General features: G+C 53.7%; 1 protein-coding gene and 1 long non-coding RNA gene across 2 annotated transcripts in view; one reads left to right on the top strand and one right to left on the bottom strand.

Annotated features, from left to right (window-relative positions):
• Positions 1–19,953, bottom strand: part of GRK5 (G protein-coupled receptor kinase 5) — a 178,373-nt gene that overhangs the window by 97,212 nt on the left and 61,208 nt on the right. The window lies entirely within an intron of this gene.
• LOC139021417 (uncharacterized) lies at positions 17,323–19,125 on the top strand. The gene is made up of 3 exons (XR_011473504.1): positions 17,323–17,452; positions 18,276–18,356; positions 18,714–19,125. It is a non-coding gene; the product is annotated as an uncharacterized lncRNA (long non-coding RNA).

The raw sequence follows: 19,953 nt of genomic DNA on the forward strand, positions 1-19,953 counted from the left end.
TGTTCCATCATCCCCATCACTCCTTATCCGGGCGATGGTGGACAGATGTCAGAGCACTCACGTATGCAAGCAGCGACGGGGCGCTGGCTCTGGCCCAGGTGTCCCTGAACTCACCAGTGTTTGGGCCTTGGACCTGGAGGCACTCTGCGTCCTGTGGCCAGCCCCCCAAGGACTGAGATGCTGTCACCTGCCCCCACGCTCTGAGTGGCCTTAGGTATCACCTGTCAGTGACTCGCCAAAGGTCACATAGGCCTTTAGGCCCTTCAGTGTCTCAGAATATTAAGGGCCTTTCACCCTCCTTCATATGATCAACACACCAAGCGCCTGTAGAGTTTGGGGTCTGGTTAGAGAGACGTAGGGTCCTTGGGCAGGATCCTGGCACCCTGGGCCCGCTCCCGGCTCTGGGTGAGTGAGTGTACAGTCTCTAACCCTCCAGAATGGCTCTGGGCAGGGCAAGGATCCCTCTCTCCAACCAGCAAACCCAAGGACACCAGTGGAGCTTGGCTCTGGGCCCAGCTCCCAGTGTGCGTTCCAGGCTGGCACAGAGCTGGTCTCAATGAATGGGATTCCTCACTCATCCACGCTGCCCTGGGAAGCTGAGGCATGTCTCCCATCAGCAAGCGGGTGCGCTTCTGAGGACGGGACCAGGACCTGCATTCTATCGGCCGGGAAGTAGGAGAGGGAACTGACGGGGGAAGGACAGGGCCCCGGTCCCTTTCTCTGCAATCTGCTCTTCTGGTCTTCAACTTGGCCAACCAGCCCCAGCTCCCTTGTCTCAAGTCTACGTAGAAGGCAAAGCCCTCAGACTCCAAAAGACAGAACAAATGTGAATTGGGCATGTGCTGTGGCCAGGCACATTAAACATTATCTTGTTTAAGCCTCATTAAAATGATTATTTGGGGGAAAAAATCACCGGGCCAACATCACAGATGAGGAAACAGATGTCCGAGGTTGCGTAACTCACCAGCCGATGGCCTGTCCGAGGCCACACTGGCTCTTTGCTCAGCCAGGTCACGCACGCACACACGCATGCACGCACTGCCGAGCCCTCCCACCGGCCCTGCCCTGGGCCAGGCCGCGCACCTGCACCCTCCTGGAGTCCTCATTCTAACTCTATGAGGTGAAACTGTTACTAATTCCCATGGGACAGATAAGGAACAGGCATAGGGGGAGAAAGAAGCGAGTAGCCTACAGCCTCACAACTCACTAATGGCAGAGCCACGACCCCAGGCTGAGCAGAATCCAGACCCCAGGCACTCAGCCTCACCCTTTAGACACCCTCCCTCCAGGTGCACTGAAAGCAAGAGTAATTCTCAGAGATCAAAGAGAAATCCGGTGTCAGACATCAGACGTGTCATAACACCTGTAAGAGGACCTGGAACGGGACCTTTCTCGCTGTGGCCCGAGACTGTGAGCTCCAAGAAACAGACGCCACCCCAGACCCGAGGCTGCAGACTTGTTCTGTTTGACCCACATGTGGGTTGTTTGCCTGTTCACTGACCCAACAGTCAAGATCTAAACATTAGGAGATTTCGCATACAAATCCATTTTGGACTTCACTCTCATAACCAATCAGCTGGAGGTGGGCAGCAGCTGCCCCAGTGGACAGGCCATGTGGCCTCCACTCAGGAGCCTGCCCGGCCTCCTGAGGGGCAGAGGTCAGGATATGCAGCCACTCCCCGCCCCCCCCCCCCCGCCCCCACGAAGGCTGCAAAGCCACTCACAGGCTGCAAAGCCTCAAAGGGCCATCAGCATCATCCATCCATATCCCTTCTACTCCCCCATTCCCACCCTCGTCATCCCCAGACCTGGCTGGGATGAAGCACTTTTTGTATGTGTGGTAAAATATATACCACATAAAATTGATTCTCTTAACCATTTTTAGGTAAACTGAACTCTATACCCATCAAGCAACTCACAATTCCCTCCACTCCCAGCCCCTGGCAACCAACATTCTATTTTCTACCTTTATGAATTTGACTACTCTAAGGACCACATATAAATGAAATCATACAATATGTGTCCTTCTGTGACTGGTTTATTTCACTTAGCATAATGTCCTCAAGATTCATCTATGTTGTAGTGTATCAGATTTCATTCCATTTTTAAAGCTGAGTAATATTCAGTTGTGTGTAGAGACATAATTTGTTTATCCATTCATCCATTGACGGACACTTGGGTTGCTTCTACCTTTTGGCTATTGAGAATAGTGTTGCTATGGATGTAAGTCCCTGCTTTCAATTCTTCTGGGTGTATACCTATGAGCGGAATTGCTGGTGTGGGGGAGGAAGAAATTTTCCTCTATCATTGAAGGTTCATTTGTTTTTCTTTAATTTTAATACTTAGAGTTAAAGAAAATCTGCATGAGACAGAGCAACAAAAGAAAATAACCAAATTTAATTAAATACATATGTATGGGAACCCCACATATACAAGAGAGTCAAAGATCTCACATACATGAGAGGTTCAGAGACAGACCGGTAACATGAGGTGTATACAACATTCTGAACTAAGGATGAGATAAGGCATGTTGGGGCTTCATAGGGGAGGAAGATCATTGTAGGATAAGAAGAGCAGATGTGCAGTAATTAGAAGTGTGCCCTCCCTATAGATAGATCATAAAGTTTTTTCTGGTAACAACCCTTATTATGGGCAAAGCCTCTAATTTAAATTCTTTAAGGGAGAGGTAGCAGTTTCTTGTGAGCCCCATTTCAATTGCCTTTAGCTCAAAACAATCACATACCACAGAGGCACCTTTTGGGGTGACTCATTCTGTACCCCTATGTTTACTTTTTTGAGAAACCAATGAAGTACTCTTGACAATAGACTCCTAGGCTGTACCCCATCAGGCTGCACCCCAACTTTCTGTGATTGGAACCCAGGAATGTGACATTTTGAAAGGCTCCTCAGTTAATTCTCAGGTGGCCAGTCTACAGAAACCAGGAGTCTATTTTATACATACACGTGTGTGTGTGTGTGTATGTACATTTTTTATCAATGAACTTATCCATTAACTTAAGAAAATTAACACAGATTCACCAATTCACTCAACCACCAGGTGTTGCGCATCTACTAAATGCTGAGTGCTATGCAGGCACTGGGGACGTGGTGATAGGCAAGATGGATGGGGTGTCACGCTCTAGTAACTCCCCCCTCTTAGGGCACCCAATCCAGCAAGAAAGACAGACACCAGAGGCTTTATTTCAGCGGTTCTCAACCACTCTCAGCAGGGTGTCCCTCAAAAGGCCACAGGGGCCCTGAATGGCCTCCCCACGCGTACCCACCTCCAGTTCCTCTAACAAATCGCATAAAAGCCAGCCCCTCCATAACTCGGACGGGCTGGGGCAAGGTTCTGCGTCTTAACAACAAACAGAACCTGCCTCAAAGAGGTCACCACTTCCAGACAAATATTTGGCTTGTAAGTATGCTGGTAGGTTATTAAATTGCATATGTCATGACTGAAGTGTTGATACTGTTTGTTATTTCAGTTGGACTTGCTTGTTTCTCAGTATCCTGAGGTGGCCAGGCCTACCCTGTGGCCCCAGCTGCCCCAGGCCCACCTCCCCACTTGGGAGGGCTGTCAGGCCTACAAGGGGCTACAACCACAACCTCCCACCTGCTCCGGGCCCAGCCCGGCTTCTGCAGCCAGATGGCCAGTTCCCAGGCCTGCCCATCACCCACAGGTCAGCTCATTCTCTGGCCATCCTCTCCCCAAGTTTTATTCCCCTCCCTGTAGCTGCTCTCAGGGCCTTTGCGCTTGCCTTTCCCTCTGTCGGGGAACTTCGCTGTGGGCCTCCCCAAGCTTGCACCGTTCAGACCGAAAGCCCCTGGATGGTGCCAGGTGTAACCAGAGGCAGCACGGAAACAGCCACCCTCCCTTCCAAAACAGTTTAGGGCGCTGCTGGCTAAAGGAAAAAGGACACAGGGTAGAGAGAGGCACAGGCTACAGCGGCCCCAGGATTCCAAGGAGGCCCCTTTCTCCTGTCAACTCACGGAATGGCCTGTGGGTCGCAAGGGCCGGGAGGCTTGGAAAGGTCAGCATTATGCTTACGGGAGGGAGCAAATTCGTTAGAAATCCGAATTATGTTGCTGGCTAGTAGTCTTTAGAATATACATATGGGGAGGTGGCGGGGGGCGGAGGGGGGAGCATGAAGCTGCTCTCAGCACACTGTGATCAAGGTCTGGGAGGTTCTCAGGTATCCTAGTGACCGTACGTGGGAAGGATGCTCTGTGTTCCCAGCCACGAGATGCCGATGACTCACCCCCTCTCGGCCGGTCAAATGGAAGGTAGTGTTACAATTTAGCCTTTGACGTCTGTGCAGCTAAAGAATCTGCTCCGTTCCTTTCTGCCCAGGTAAGCTTTCAAGACTCAGTTTCCACAGCACTGCCAACAGAGTTGGTTTTCCAGAAAACAACACCATGGGAAGGCCGTGGGCGTTCTCCGAGGCCAGGGCACAGCGGAGGAGGAGGCCGGGTTCTCTGACGAGGGAGGGACCCCTGGGTCTGCTGCCTCCACTCCTGCCCTCGCTCCCGCTGACACTGCTGTCAGGACCAGAGTGGTCCACCCCCCCCAACCCCACCCCCCCGAACCCCTGCTGAAGCTGATGAGGGAGGTATGTGGCATCTCACTGGTTCAAAGTCTCTTTTCATTCAGCCCCAAACAAGGCACGATCCCAATTACAGGGCCCGATCGGGGGCAGCGTCACGCAGTGACTTGAGCCTTTTCAAAGGGACATGATTACAGCCTACGTGTACTCGAGGTGACCTCGGCCTGCAGGGGACTTTGTCCAACCCAATGCACTTGGCAACCACTGTGAAAGGGAGACGGGCCACCTGGGGAGCAGGAGAAAGCACCACCCCTCTGTCCTCAGCTTTCTCATCTGGGATCAGGCAGATGGTGCCAGGCAGGGCAGGGCAACAGAACCCCTTTTTTTCAAAAGAATTTTTCTTGGAGATCCTGGCAGGTAAATAGACAAGGAGAGAGCCAATTGGGTAGGTGCGGGGTGGGGAGGATGGAGCTTGCAAATACAGGACCAGGGCCTCATCCTACTTTTGTGGGTCTCACTTTCTGGAAATACCCAGCACTTGTAGGGTGTCTGCCTCAGGGTACCCTCCTCTGTGAAGTTTCCTGGACGCCCAACCAGCGTGGCTCAGTGGTTGAGCGTCGCCTATGAACCAGGAGGTCAAGGTTCGATTCAGAGTCAGGGCACATGCCCGGGTTGCGGGCTCAATCCCCAGTGTGGGGCGTGCAGGAGGCAGCTGATCAATGATCTCTCTCATCATTGATGTTTCTATCTCTCTCTCCCTCTGCCTTCCTCTCTGAAATCAATAAAAATATATTCTTTTTAAAAAAGGTGACTCCTCCTCAATTTTCCCCAGCCCCTGCCCTCGGCTCCTCAGTTACCACACTGTCCCAAAGCCCCCAAGTGGTGGCCCCGGGTGGAGACGCCTCTATAATTCCCAATGATTGAATGTTTAGAAAAAAAGTCACAACACAAGGGGCCACCAAAGGCACCTCTGGCCCCGATCTCCTGAGGCGGGGACCGTGCCATTGACGCTGGGTGGCCTGCGTCCATGAGTCCTCAGGGCAGGAAGCAGCAGCTCGGCCTGGTGTCTCGGAGTGTGTCCAGCGCCTTCTTAGCTGGGCACAGGACCCAGGGGTGGGGGAGAGAGGGATGAGGAGGAGTCTGGGGGACACAGAGCCTCTTCTACCCAAACATGCTCTCCATAGCCTAACACCACCACCACCTTCACCACATGGTGGGCACTGGTCCTTCTTACCACCTCAGAGAGCTGGGATGGGCCCCTAAACACTGGAGCCAGCCCAGGCCCGTCCAAAGGCTGATGCTCTGGTGCTGGCACAGCCAGGCCAAGGGGCACCCTGCCAACCTCAGCGAAGCAAGAGGGGAGCAGAGGAGGGGAGGGCTGAGCCTTTCTGGGTCCTGTTAACCGGCCTGGGAGCTGAACACAGCTCTAGTCAGGGCCTTCTGCTGCTCCAGGACCCCCTGGGAGGGTGAGCAAAAACCATGGTGGGCAGACGGGAGCGGGCATCAGCACACCCAGGCCTTGAGGCCGGCTCCACCCTGTGGACAGGACCTGGGGAGGCGAAGATACACAGTTATCCTGACCCCAGGACATTTCGTGGTGCTGTAGCTGTCAGCCTCAAGAACCTGAAACCTCCAGAATGTTCTTCAAAGGAAGTGCATCGTTGAAGTGGTGTGAGGCGTGGGAGGTGGCACGGGCATGTGGGGTCTGTGGCCTGTGGGCAGGTCCCAGCACCTCCGGGCCCCACCTCATGGCCACACCGCAGTCGGGTTCCCAGAGCAGACAAACCTCAGCCACACCAGAAGGAACCCACACCTCAATTAGGAAAACCCAAACCAACACCAGGCCTGGGAGTTGGTCGCCATGGGGATGGGAAGACACAGCCCCTCCCCAGCACGCTGAGCCCGAGAGCAAGGAGGCCTCTGGTGTGGCTTTGTGGAGGGAGCGGGGGAGAGGCTGGGACGGTCCCTCCCAGGAAATCCTGGCTGCCAAGGTCAGCACGAAGACTGGGCACCTTGACCAGAGGCTGTTGCCCTTGAGTGACAGCTGCAGTTTACCGGGGGTGCTGATGCCCTGAGGCCTTGTCACCACAATGTCAGTGGGAAGTGGGTATCACTGCATGTTATCTGAGCCCTACCACACACCAGTGGTGTGGCCTTGCTTAGTCACACAGCGTTTTCTCCTGCAAAGATGCTGCTACCCAATCTGTATCGCTGTGCTAGGAATTAGAGCCAAATGTGCAAGGACCTAGCCTAGAGGAGGAGCCTCACAAAATGTAGCCGTTATCATCACCACCATCACCACCCCCAAGACCACCATCCCTGACACCATCATCACTATTAATATCACCACCATCGCCATCACTACCGCTGCCACCATCATCATCATCAACATCTCACTGTGGTAGCTATCCCGACCCTGGACCAAGGGCCCCTTCTCCCAGGGCATCATAGAAAGAGACGGGCAGGTTGGACTTCTGACACCTCCATCCAGGAGCTGAGTGACCATAGACCACTTCCCCAACCTCTCTGAGCCCTCATCACCTGACTGGTATCATAACCAAATGCCCTTTGTGAAAGTCAGGTACGGAGCGCACGTAAAGCCCTAGCACTGTGCCAGGCACTGGGCGGGAGCTAAGCTAACACGGGCGTAAGGCCTCTCGCTCCCCATCCTGGCTCCCCACGCCTCCCCTCCCCGTGGCTCCCCCTTTCCTCTATTCCCCTGTGTCTCTTTAGGACTTTAGAGAACATTTCCTTCATGAGGAAGCAGACCCCCATCCTCCTCTTGCAAACACGAATGGCCTTCTTTAAAAAAATGTCCTTTCCAAGGAAAATCATTTTTCAAATGTATTTTTTGGGCTTACTACGCTTTGCCCACACCGGTTTTCACAGTTGAGAAATTCTGGCCACAAAAATTAACTTTTCACTGCAAAAGTAACCCCCTTCTCTCAGCAAAGCCCAAACGTGGTCACGTTTGTCTCCGCTATGTTTTCTCTGGATTAAAAAAGAAGAGAGAGTGGGGAGTGGGGAGTGGGGAGGTGAGCCGACCCCTGAGGAAAGCCACTGGCAGTTGTAACTCGGCCCCGCAGCACAACTGTGACTATTTTGTTGGAGAAATAAACAGGACTATTTGCTCATGAAAAAAAAAAAAAAGCCTCAATTTTTCATAGGATATTCATAAAAATATTTGCATTTCCCTGTGAGTAATAATTACGCCTGCTGTCCCCAGAATTTTTGCATCACCTACTTAAAAGAAGCTGAACAGACTCTTTTGAAATCCTTCCCAATCAAATCCGCCTGGCGACCTGGGACGTTCTGACGGCGACATGACTACTCACAGAAAAACGCAGAGGTCTGAGGTCCAGAGAGGTCTGGGAGAGCCAGGCCCTGGCCTGAGCGCTTCAGTCCCATCTTCTCTGAGTCTCACCGCACAGCAGCTAAGTGCACTGATTTTACAGCTGAGGAAACAAGCCCAGAGAGGCTAAGTATCTGGCCCAGAGTCACACAGCCTTTAAAGGACTAAGCTGGGATTTGAACCTAAGAATAGCTGGTTCTTAACTCTCTGTCCATGAGCCTGACATGGAGTTGGCTCAAGGAACAGATGCAAACTGGGCCCTGACCAAGTGTCCCCAAACTCTGAAGCCACGGAAGCCCCAAAAACCGAGGCAGCCGTAGAGAGAAGAGTTTCTAGCATAGAGGTAAAGTCTCCCGAAGAGAGAGTGCTTGATTCCCACCTGCCTTCACCCAAAACATGCCCCCTCCTCTCGGTAAAGGGCACCCCCATTCACCCAGCCACTTGGGCCCAAAACCCAGGTGTCATCCTGAGTCCACCCTCCCCAGGCTTCTGTGTAAATAGCCTGCAAGTGGCTCCTGTAGTCACAGCCCATGTGTCCCCTCCCACACGGAACCTGTGCAACCAATGGGATGTGTGGAAATGATGACGCACGACGCCAGGCTAGGTCACGAGTGTCGCGGTGCCTTCTATCAGCTCTCTCTTGGATCACCCGCTCTGAACGGAGCCAGCTGCCGTGCTGTGAGGGCACTCAGGCAGCCCCAAGGAGAGGCCCCGTGGGGAGGAGCTGCGACCTGCTGCAAACAGCCAGCATTCATTGGCCCCATGGGAGGGAGCACCTCGAAGATGGACCTTCAGCCCCACTTGGGCCTTCAGATGACGGCAGCTCCAGCCAACATCTTGACAGCGACCTCAAGAGAGACCCCGAGCCAGAACCACCCAGCTAAGCCACTCCCGAATTCCTGACCCACAAAAACCATGAGATAACAAATGCTTATCATCGTTCCAAGCTGCCAAGTTTTGAGTCATCTGTTACACAGCAGCAGCTCACCAGCACAGTCAGCCACCTGCAACCACCCATCAGGCCCTGAGGATTCTATTTCCAAATGACATATGGACTCTGCCATCTCCCTTCCCCTCCACAGCCACTGTCCTGGTTCAGGCCAGCATCGCATCTCACAGGACGACCGCAGCAGCCTCCTGCCTGGCCTCCCTGCCTCCATCTGGTTCCTATGCAACGCACTGCCCGTGGCAGCCTATGGCTTCTATACAACAAACCAGTTCTAGTCTCTCCAAGGGTTCCCGTAGCCCTTGGGATAAACCCTGGACTCTTCGCCACAACTTAAGAGGCCCTGCAGGCTGCAGCCCGCCTGCCTCCCTCCCCGACCTCATCTCCTGGTACACTCCACACGAGTCACACCGGCCATCTTTTGCTCCTCAAGCACATCCGTTCTCCCCTCGGAGCTGGGGCGCGGGCTGTTTCTTTCTGAAACGTCCTTCCCGGGACTCTTCCTCTGGCTCCCAGCTGAGCAGTCACCTCCTCAGATTCGATTTCCACTCCTCAGAATTCAGAATGGAATCTGGATTCAGAAAGGAGAGCTGGCTGGAAGACAATGGGTGACTAGAACATAGTTGTGTTAGCTTCCTATGGATGCTGTAACAAATTACCACACATGTAGTGGCTTAAAATAACATGAATTTATTATCTTAACGTCTTAACGTCCTGGAAGTAAGAAGTCTGGAGTCGGGTTCCCTGGGCGACAGTCAAGGTATGGGCAGGGTTGGTTCCTTCTGGAGGCTGTTGCGGGGGCGTGTGGGGGTTGGGGGGGGGAGTTGTTCCCCGCCTTTTCCAGCTTCTAGAGGCTGCGCATTCCTTGGGTAATGACTCGTTCCCTCCGTCTCAAAGCCAGCAGTCACTTTCTCCAGCCGAGTCTTTCTCAAGCTGCATCACTCTAACCTCCGGTCTGTACTCAAATCGCCCTCTGCCTTCCTCTTACAAGGACCCACTGGGCACACTGGGCACACCTGGATCATCAGGATAACCTCCCGCCTCAGCATCCTTAACTGGATTACATCCGAAAAGGTCCCTTTACCTCGTAGGTACCATATGCCCAAGTTGCAGGGATTTGGATGTCAACATCTTTGGCAGGGAGGGGGCGAAGGGGGGTGGCATTACTCAGCCTATCACAGTGGTGATTCAGACCACACACGGACAGACCACCTGGGATCAAGTCCCAGCTGTGTCATTGACTAGCTGTGCGACTCTGGACAAGAGGCTGTTAACTCAACCTCTCTGCGCTTCAACGGATTCCTTTGTAGCCTCGTGGACAAAGGAGTCATGAGCTAATGCATGCAAAGCCTTTAGCTCAGTGAGAGAGCGTGTAGTTGCCCTCGCCTCTCCATCAGACTCAGAACTAACAGATGTCAGAGCTGGGAGGGGCCAGCCCTGCCTCTCACCGAACTGCATCCTCTGAGTTAGCTGGGGACACAGAGGCCCAGAGAAGACTATGAGTCACACAGCATTTTCTCACGCAATCCCCAGTCCCTGCTAACCACCACCAGTCACAGGCCAGCCCGAACGAGGCCCAGCAGGTCCTGCAGGCCGCTCTGCAGCCAGGAGACGCTGGAGGACACGGCAGCCAGCGAGTCACACAGAGGGGGAGGGCGGTGCTCCCTAGCAGAGCGTCTGCAGGAAGCACCTGCAGGTGCAGCCGCCCCTGGCCAGAATCTCACACCCGCGTTCCCACCCCACCCGCCAGGCTCGGGGGCCAGAGTCAGACACCACGCATCTTTCCTCAGGGACACCAAGACCCAAGTTCAGGGCCAGGAGCAAGTCCTCAGGACTGCAAATGGCAGCCAGGCCCCTCACTTCCTTCCTTCTCTAAGCGACCTCAAATCGGACACCTCCCCTCTGTGGGCCTCCATTTCCCCATCAGAAAAGCGAGGTCCGGGACCAGACCAGCGGCCCTCAATCTGCAGCCCCTGTTTCCAGGGTTCGGGACCCCCGACCAAGTTCAGAGAGTAGCACGTGGACACAAAGCTGCAGCACACGCGGGCTGGCTGGTCCAGGTGTCAGCGTCCATCCGAGTGCAGCTGAGGCTGAACGGACCCACTCAGAGGTGACTGTGATGAACAAAATGGGGAAACAGCGACTCACCTCACACAGATGGCCTGTTCGGCAGGCAAATTCCTCCACAAAAGGGGAGCGGGGTCACCGCGGGTCCTTGGGTACTTGGCAGAAGCTCAACTAGGCTTGCTGCTTCCAGCCAAAGAGGCTGACTCACTCTGAAGGCTCTCCCCTCCCACAAATCTGGTCTAGGCAGGCTCTGTGCCCCAACGGTTCAATCTCCTACCATTACCCTGACCTCCAGCCGACACCCAGGACACGTCGAAGGCCTTCCCAAGACTCAGTAAAAGGCCTTTCCCCTGGTCTCAGAGACAGCTGAGAGCAGACCTTCAAACAGAGAGATGCCCAGAGTGGTGTGGCCTCCAGAACAAAAGCCAGGCCTTCACTATGTCCTCACTGGAAAAGTTCTTTCCTGTCTCAGGGCCTTTGCACATGCCATTCCTGCTGCCAGATAGACACTTCCAGCATCATTTTAAAAAGTGAAATATTTCAAGCTTAAAGAGAACAAAAATTTATAAAACATATATAGCTGCAGGTTTTGTGGAAATAGTTCAGTCACCCACTTCTGCTGAGACACATGTAGGTTATGGTTTCCAGATTTTCACCATCATATAGAAGCTGCTCTGAGCACTCTGACACACATGGTCCCCACTTCACCTGGCCACGTCTTCAGGCTCAGTCAGTGTCACATCATTCCCTGGACCCCTCCTCATCCATCCAAGAGCTGTGTCCCCACGTTTCTCTCCCACCGCTTCCCGGTCTCTCCTTCCAAGCAGCTTAATTTGTCTTTATTGGGCTCCCTCCACGAGGACAGGGACCATGTCCCTCCAGCTCACCGGTGCCTAGTGACCAGTCCTCGGACACTGCCTGGCGGTAGACCTCACAGTAGACCTCAGTAAGTGCCTATAAATGAATGAGCGAGCAGAGGCCACCCCAGAAGCTGGCCATCTGTGCTCCTTTCCCTCCAGGACTCGGAACCTGGCACATTGGAGACCTGGGAGCTGAAAGGTCAAAGGCTCAAGGCCAGGCCCTCAGTGATGAGCACAAGGCGCAGTTCACACCTCCATCCTGGCGTCCCCAGGGCTCCCCGCAGACAGACACTCTGCTCCACCACAGCAGGTTTGGGGGCACACTTCCCACCACCACCCCCAGTTGTAAGAAGCAGATGCCCTGGGAACCTGGATACCTGGACCAGGGGCTGCACCTCATCCTTCAGCATCATGAGCGGCTGGAGTGCACCAGCCCCCACCTGCTGGCCACACCTGACCGTGGGATCAGGCCAAGGAGCAGGGCTGGCCATGTGCCTTCAGTTGCTATCAATCATAGGGTCTGTTTCCAATGCTTACGAGGATGCACTGGATGCAGAAAACTGGGGGCAGCCAAGCAAATAAACACATGTTAGCTGTTACTGAGTGATGCTCTCTGTAGGCCGAGCTCTCTCAACCCGCCCCTCAACTTGGCGAGGAAGGTCCTGCTCTGACAGGCGAGGACACGGAAGAATCGTAGTCACTCTTTCCTTGCTTTGGAGGTGCCAGGGCCTTAACAGCAGGCTTAGGGACCAGCCAATGATGCATGCCAGAGACAGAGGGACAGACAGACCCACGTGGACAGACCATGCCACAGTAAATTAAGATATCTAAAGGACAAGCAGCATCAGGCCTCCCTGCCAGTCCAGCTGGCCCTGCTGGCTGTGGAACTTCCGGGCACTGTGTCAGAAGTCCACCCTCCAGGGACCCAGTGCAGACCCAGGTTCAAGTCCAGGTTTCAACCCTTTTTAGCTGTGTGGCCTTGAGCAACTTGCTTCCCTTCCTGGCCTCTGTTTTATCCTCTGTGAAATGGGCTAATGCTTGCTGGATTGGGAGGATCAACTGAGAAAATAGATGGGAAGCCAAGCACTATGTGAATCCTGGTAGCTTCCCAAGCTGCCACGGGCAAAGGGGCTCAGAAACGCCATCCTAGTCCTGAACCTGTCCCGCCCCTCCCAGGGCCAGAACACTGAACCCTGGAGATGGAGATGAAAGCTTTCGCCACCCTCCCACACAGACACAACCAGCCTCTTTCTGAACACAAAGGCTGCTGAAGGGCACCTAAGCACCCGCCCAGAACCACAGAGGGCACAGGCTGTGACAGCCTGGGGGAGGGGAGCACCCCAGGGACTCAGGGTGGGGCCCAGCTGCAGCCACCCCGCCTGCCCCAGCTTCCTGTGCTCCCCACCCTGAGGCTCCTTGGGCTGAGAGGAAGCCGGCACGCCTGCCTTCATACACTCCATCCTTCTGACTTATCAGCTTCCTTGGGGCACGGTGACATTTTCTTTTTATTTACTCTCCTCCAACTCAAAACAGCCTGTATTCTGAGTCCCAGGAGCCGGACTCGGTCATGGCCTGGCCAGAAACCAGAGTCTGCTTCTTTAAGAGACAGAGGGAGCATCCTGGGCATAAAAACCCCAGAAATCAGAGCCTGACTCTTTAAGAGACAGAGGGGGCATCCTAGGTACACACACACACACACACACACCACTTCAGTCTTCTCCCATTTAATTCTCACATTAGCCCAGGGGTGGGCAAACTTTTTGACTCGAGGGCCACAATGGGTTCTTAAACTGGACCGGAGGGCCGGAACAAAAGCATGGATCGAGTGTTTGTGTGAACTAATATAAATTCAAAGTAAACATCATTACATAAAAGGATACGGTCTTTTTTTTTTTTTTTTTTAGTTTTATTCATTTCAAACGGGCTGGATCCGGCCCGCGGGCCGTAGTTTGCCCACGGCTGCACTAGCCTATGAGGTTGACTCACCATGCCCATTTCACAGATGAGGAAATTGAGGCTCAGAGCCCTGCCTTTGGTAACACAGGAATGGGAGAGTCAGGATTCCAGCACAGGTCACTCAGCCTTTCAAAGACAAATACTGTAACTCAGTCGAGGCCAGTGTTGTCTGATAGGACTCTAATGCAAGGCAATTTAAAACTGGCTGGTAGTCACATTAGAAAGAAGGGGAAAAAATGTGTGAAATTAATTTTAGTAACATATTTTTTTTGACTCAGTATATCCAAAATATGATCACTGCAGCATGTAATCAGTATAAAAAATTATCAGTGAGACATTTTACTTTCTTCGTACTAAGTCTTTGAAATCCAGTGTATATCATACACCACCCCGCATCTCAGTTCCGACTGGCCACATTTCAAGGGCTCCATGGCCATACGCTGGCTTGGCACGCCCTCTTCTCCTGGACATCAGAACGATGATCGTCCCCGCTCCCTGCTTAAGAAAACCTGGCACAATAACCTGCTGCTATGACTTCCATCCTCAGACCCCGAGGGAGTCCTTTGGGTTCGTCCAAACCCACTCCCCAGCGGCAGGAACAGGCTGGTGGCAGATCAGGTGGAACTTGGTCAGGTGTGACCTGCAGGTGCCAGAGCACTAGGCGGGCAGGGCTGAGGCAGCTGTGGTGCCACCCAGAACGGCAGGGCTGGCGGAGCCCCTGCTGGGGCCCAGAGGTCTCCTCTCCCTGCAGCTCCCACCAGACTTGAGCCTGGGAGCAAGCCCTCTTGGACAGGAAGGAGAAGGGAGCCGGAGGGAGACGGAGGAAGGGAGGTGCCCAAAGGTCCTCCCTCAGTAAGAAAAGGACAGCTCCTGACAGCTCTTTCCACAGCTTCCCTGCGGTCCTCCTCCGTGTGCACAAAGCCAGCACCTCAGACACCCTCCCCGGGCGCATGGCTGGTGAGGGGACGGTATGGCACACCAGTGACAGTGCTGGGTGTTGGTTAAGACTTAATACCAGGAGTCAAGGGCTTGCTGGCGAGCTCAGCCAATCACTAGCTGGGTGACCTTGGGCCAGACACTCTTTGAGCCCCGGTCTCCACATCTACGAATGGGAATAATGTACTCTGCCGCTCGGGGTTGTGAATAGCTGAGAAAAGTCATTAGGCTCTTAGCTCAGTCCAGGGCGAGCGCTCCATCAATAGCAGCTCTGCTCCTGTCCCGCTGTTGCCATCACGAGGACCAACCACTCAGCCCCATGCTATACCTTTCTCCCTCCCCTGGCCATATTCTGCTCCCTGGGCCCATCAGCTGGGCTGTCCAAGGCTGCCTCTCAGGCATTAAACACAGCCCAGGTGAATCGCCAAACTCTGAGTTTTCCAATTCCCCCGACTCCAGGTAACATCATACCTGTCCGGCCCTCTGGACCCAGAAAGGCAGCTGGAGGCAACCCCTCCGAGTGGGATAATGGATGTGTGCAGGAGCCAAGCACCACCCTGACTTTAGGGAGAGCTCGGACCCTGGGTCCACCTGAGGAGAGGACACTTGCAGTGAGCAACCCTGGGGGGGTGAGTGGGTCCGAGGAGTCCCATTGAGCCCCAAACCCAGGACACAAGTCTGGATTCTTTCCTTTCCCTCACCTGCCTTACACTCCACACCAGATTCAGCCCCAAATCTGTGGGCCCCAAAGCAAAACTCACACCTGTCTCCTCCCCCTGTCTCCGTGGCTGGCATCCTGGACATCTCCTCCTGCCATGCAACTGGACCAGCCTCCTTCTCACTCTCCTACCTCTGTTCTCGCCCCCTCCTAACCATCTCCACCCAGCAAGCAGCCAGTTATCCAGACCCTAATCAGATCACGGAAGTTTCTCACTTAGAGTCCTCTAACCACTTCCCAACAAGCTGGGAATAATGTCCAACGGCCTCGCACACCCAGGCCCATGCTCTGCTCCAGACCCTGTCGTCCTCCCGTTCTCACAGAGACCTCCAGCTCATTCCCGCCTCCGGGCCTTTGCCCAGCTGTGCCCCCGGCCAGATTAGTCTCATGCTGACTCCTTTCTGACTCATCTGTCTCCAGTCTCATGCCCCCCATGGAGGCTCCCTGCCCCCCCCCCCCCCGCAAAGTGGCACCGTCACCTGCAGAGTCTGTCTCATTCTATCACCTGATCCTGCTCATCTCATTGACTTCACTGCATCATCACCATCAGGAATGATTACTGTTTATGCATTTATGGGTTGTTTATTCCTACATGACATGATCTTCCTTGCTTCCTACTAGCCCATCACCCCTACCCGAGGGAAGGGTCATCTGCCTTGGTCACTCCTCGTCCTCAGAGTCCAGACAATTCTGGGCACACGGTCCTCCATAAACACATGTGACCATCCTCCTACCCACTGAGCAGTCTGGGGAGGGTCCCAGACCCCACTGACTCCTGCTGTGAAATAACACCTCCCAGCACTGATCCTGGGGGGGGGGGGGGGGGGCGGGCGGGTAGAAGGGAGGGGCAGGGAAGGAGAAGGGAGCAGATGCTGTCACCATTAGAATGACCTTTGCCCCAGTAACAGCGTCTATAAGCAGTGATGGGACAGGTGGGGCACGGGTCACCCTGGCAACAAGTGGCTCCTCCAGAGGCCCCTGGCAGAGGCCCCAGGGAACCCCAAACCTGAGGGGAAAGAGCCTGACAGGCCCTGCCCTCCCTCCAGCTCCTGGACCCAGCAGCCTCTACTCGAACACCTGGACAGCCCTGCTTTCTGGCCCCAAAAAGTATTTACATTTTGATTAAGTCTGGTTTTAAACCACCAGGTAGTCTGGCCTGAGGCCGATCTGCCCCTGCCTGTCCAGCTGTAATAACAAAGTGCACTGGGGGGCAGGCAGCAATCGTGGGACCCAGAGAGGAATTAACCGCATTTCCAGTGCCCCCACCCCACCCTCTGCCCTAAGCCACCTGCTAAAGAACAAGAACAACCAGCCCTTGTGAACAGAGGTGGTAAGCTCTTCAGTGAGCCCGGAGTTAAACCCGCAGGGCGAGGAGCTCGGGCACCCTGACCCACAGGGCGAGGAGCACGGGCACCTTGACCAACCCCGGCAGCAGGGGGAGTGCCCCCACCCCAGCAAGGACCTCCCTCCGCCAGGTGGTGTCTCACCCAGGAAGCAGGAAGTGAGTCTTCCAAACTGGGGACTTGCACCAAGTCACAGCTTCATCCTGTTGGACACATTCCGAGGGCTCTACGATTGTGAGACCTCAGGAGGACGGGAGTGAGCCCAGTTATTTATTTTACGACCTTCAGGTCTCCTTGAATGTGTGATTCTAGAAGCAGCAAATGACACCCTACAAACATGGACCCCTGATTTCAAAATACAGTAGACATCCTTATCTGCGGTTTCAATTACTCTTGGTTAACCGTGGTTTGAAAATACTAAATGGAAAATTCCAGAAATAAACAATTCACAAGTTGTGAATTGTTCTAAGTGGCATGATGAAATCTCACAATGGCCCGCTCTGTCCCGCCCAGGATGTGAATCATCCTTCCGTCCAGTGCATCCACACTGTATACCTACCTACTGGCCCATTAGTCACTTCGCAGCCTTCTCAGCTACCAGATCGACTGTCCCAGTATCACTTGTTTTCAAGTCGCCCTTATTTTACTTAACAATAGCCCCAAAGTGCAAGAATGGTGATCCTGGCCATTCAGATATACCAAAGAGAAGCCGTCACCTTTACTGTAGGTATGTATGTATAAGGAAAAACAGTGTAGGTAGGGTTCAGGTGGAGCTGAATGGCAAAAATATTTTGTTAGGTTTGTGAGCTCCAAACAGATGTCAGTGGCTGCTGGAGCGGTGGGACTGAAGACGGGTTCAGGCTCAGGGGTCACAAGTGCCATAATTGATTAGCAATGTCTGCCACTGGCAGGGGCAGGGGGAATAATGCTATGCATGCTACATGTCTGCTGTCTAGGGCTTAGCTAAAAAAGCAAAACCAGCAGTGGGAATTCAGAAAACCTAGTATTCAACAGGGAAGGAAATATGGTCAAAGTAACTCAAAAAGAGAGCCAGGGGCCTTGGAGTAGCAAAGAATGAGCCACTAGCAATTTCAAGGGCAAAGGGACAAATCACTCCCAGGAAGATCAAGTCACTTCCTCAGCAGCTGTCAGATGGGACATGTCCCAGAGCCACGCCCCATCTGGGCTGTCATTCAACCCACGATCCAGTCCCAGCTCCTCAGAGAGACACAACTCCAGGCTTCTGCAGGAGACAGGAGGGCATTTGACCTTTAGGGCTCAGAAATAAATTCCCAGAGTTATGAACACAGTTTGCTGCTGCACTTGGGGGGGGGGGGGGGGGGTAGAGACGGTGGCGTGACTGGGTCTCCCTGGTGACAGGCGTCCCGTTTAAAGGCAAGGGAACAGGAGCAGCTGGGCACAGAATGTTCCACTAGTAGGCATCCATCAGCCAGGGCCGTGCCGGAGGAAAGACGGGCCTTCCCAGCAGGGCACTGTTGGTACTTTTTTGGGACAAAGTATGCACTTCTGCCTCTATGTTTCCATCTCAGCACGAGGCCCAAGGAGAAGGCTCCCAGCAGGACAGCCCGGGGCAACCTTCCCAGGAAAGCCACCCCCATGGAGGCGTAGAGGTGAGCAACCTGTGTAATTACAGGGTTGGAAGAAGGGCAAGTTCAAGGCATCCCTCCGCCACCGGCCAAGGGTGACTTCCAGGGAATGCGAGTTATTTCCCAGAAGAGGGAAGGAGCGTTTCCTATTTCTCCAGAACAAAAGGACACAGGGACATTAACTTCTGTTGCCTCACAGAGGATTAGCGTGAGACTGGAGGGGAAGGTTCCAGAACATATCACACTAAATTGAAGGAGGAGGCTCTTGGTGCAGCGTCTCAGGGTGTGTGGAGGGGTGGAAATTTGAGGGAGATCTATCCGGAGGGACCCCAGCCCACCCCTGCTGAAGGGTGTTACCTAGGCTTCCTTCTCTATAAGCAGGAAGGACAATCCCCACCCTGTGTACCTCAAGGAGTTGCCATGAACATCAAATGTGTGTGGAAGACAGTGGAATACTATGTGTGCAGCAGCGAGAACAAGCCAACTGACACTCGTGCAACCGCATGGCTGAACCCCGACGCCGGGAGTGAGTAAGAAAGCCAGATGCAAAAGAGCACACGTTGGACGATCCATTCATCAACCCACGGGGTCAGAACCACCTCGGGGCAGAGGGTACCAGGGCGCTGGTGCCAGGACGCATGTGCTTCGGAAAGCTCCCCCACAGTGCGTTATGGTTTCCATACTTTTCCACCAACACTGCACCTCAACAAAGAGGCCACCCCCAAATCGTCTAGAAGTCTTTTGTAAACCTCCAGGTCGAGATATGAATAAAGGGAGAGTGATTAATAAAGGAAGAGTGCTCTAAAACACGAGTGCTACCTTTAAATTTCACATGTCGTTCTCCCCTGAAAGGAAATGCTGCTGAAAGGAGGGGAAATGTGCCCGCGGTCTGAGCCTGGCACTGCTGCCAGGGGCTGCTCACTGCCCCTGGAGCTGAACGCCCGTGAGGATCAAGTGCTGCGTTAGAAAGTCTGCCTTCATGGGGGGCATGTGGCACACTGGAAAGGGCTCTGTCACTATGTCACCATGAGACTGGAGGCACCTTCAACCCATTCGCTCTAGTCCTCACTGAAGGAATGAGAGCTTGGCTAGACCAGCGATTTTCAAACTATTTTACTAGGACCCCATTAAAGTGGGGCAATTTCATTGGAACAACAGGTTTGGGGTGTGTTTTTTTTTAATATATTTTAATTGATTTCAGAGAGGAAGGGAGAGAGAGATAGAAACACCAATAATAAGAGAGAATCATTGATCGGCTGCCTCCTGCACACCCCACCCTGGGGAGTGAGCCCACAACTCGGACATGTGCCTGACAGGGAATCGAACCGTGACCTCCTAGTTCATAGGTTGACTCTCAACCACTGAGTCATACCGGCCGGGCAAACAACAGGCTTATTAGCCATCTAGACAAGTTTGGAAACCCCTGAGTTCGGGGAACCTGGGCTCCTTAACGGAGAGCAGAAGTCTGTCTACTGTGCCATGAAAGCTAATCCCAAGGATCTGAACCTCGGCCTCTGTCAGAAACCCACTCCTTATTTATCTATTCACCTTGTTGGTCAATAAACGCCTACCATTCTGGGCACTGAGGATGAAAAAGGAGATGCGGCCTGGTCCCTGTATC

The sequence above is a fragment of the Myotis yumanensis genome, unplaced genomic scaffold, assembly GCF_028538775.1.
Source record: "Myotis yumanensis isolate MYYU_CA2020_CCGP unplaced genomic scaffold, mMyoYum1.0.hap1 SCAF_13, whole genome shotgun sequence".
NCBI lineage: Eukaryota > Metazoa > Chordata > Mammalia > Chiroptera > Vespertilionidae > Myotis > Myotis yumanensis.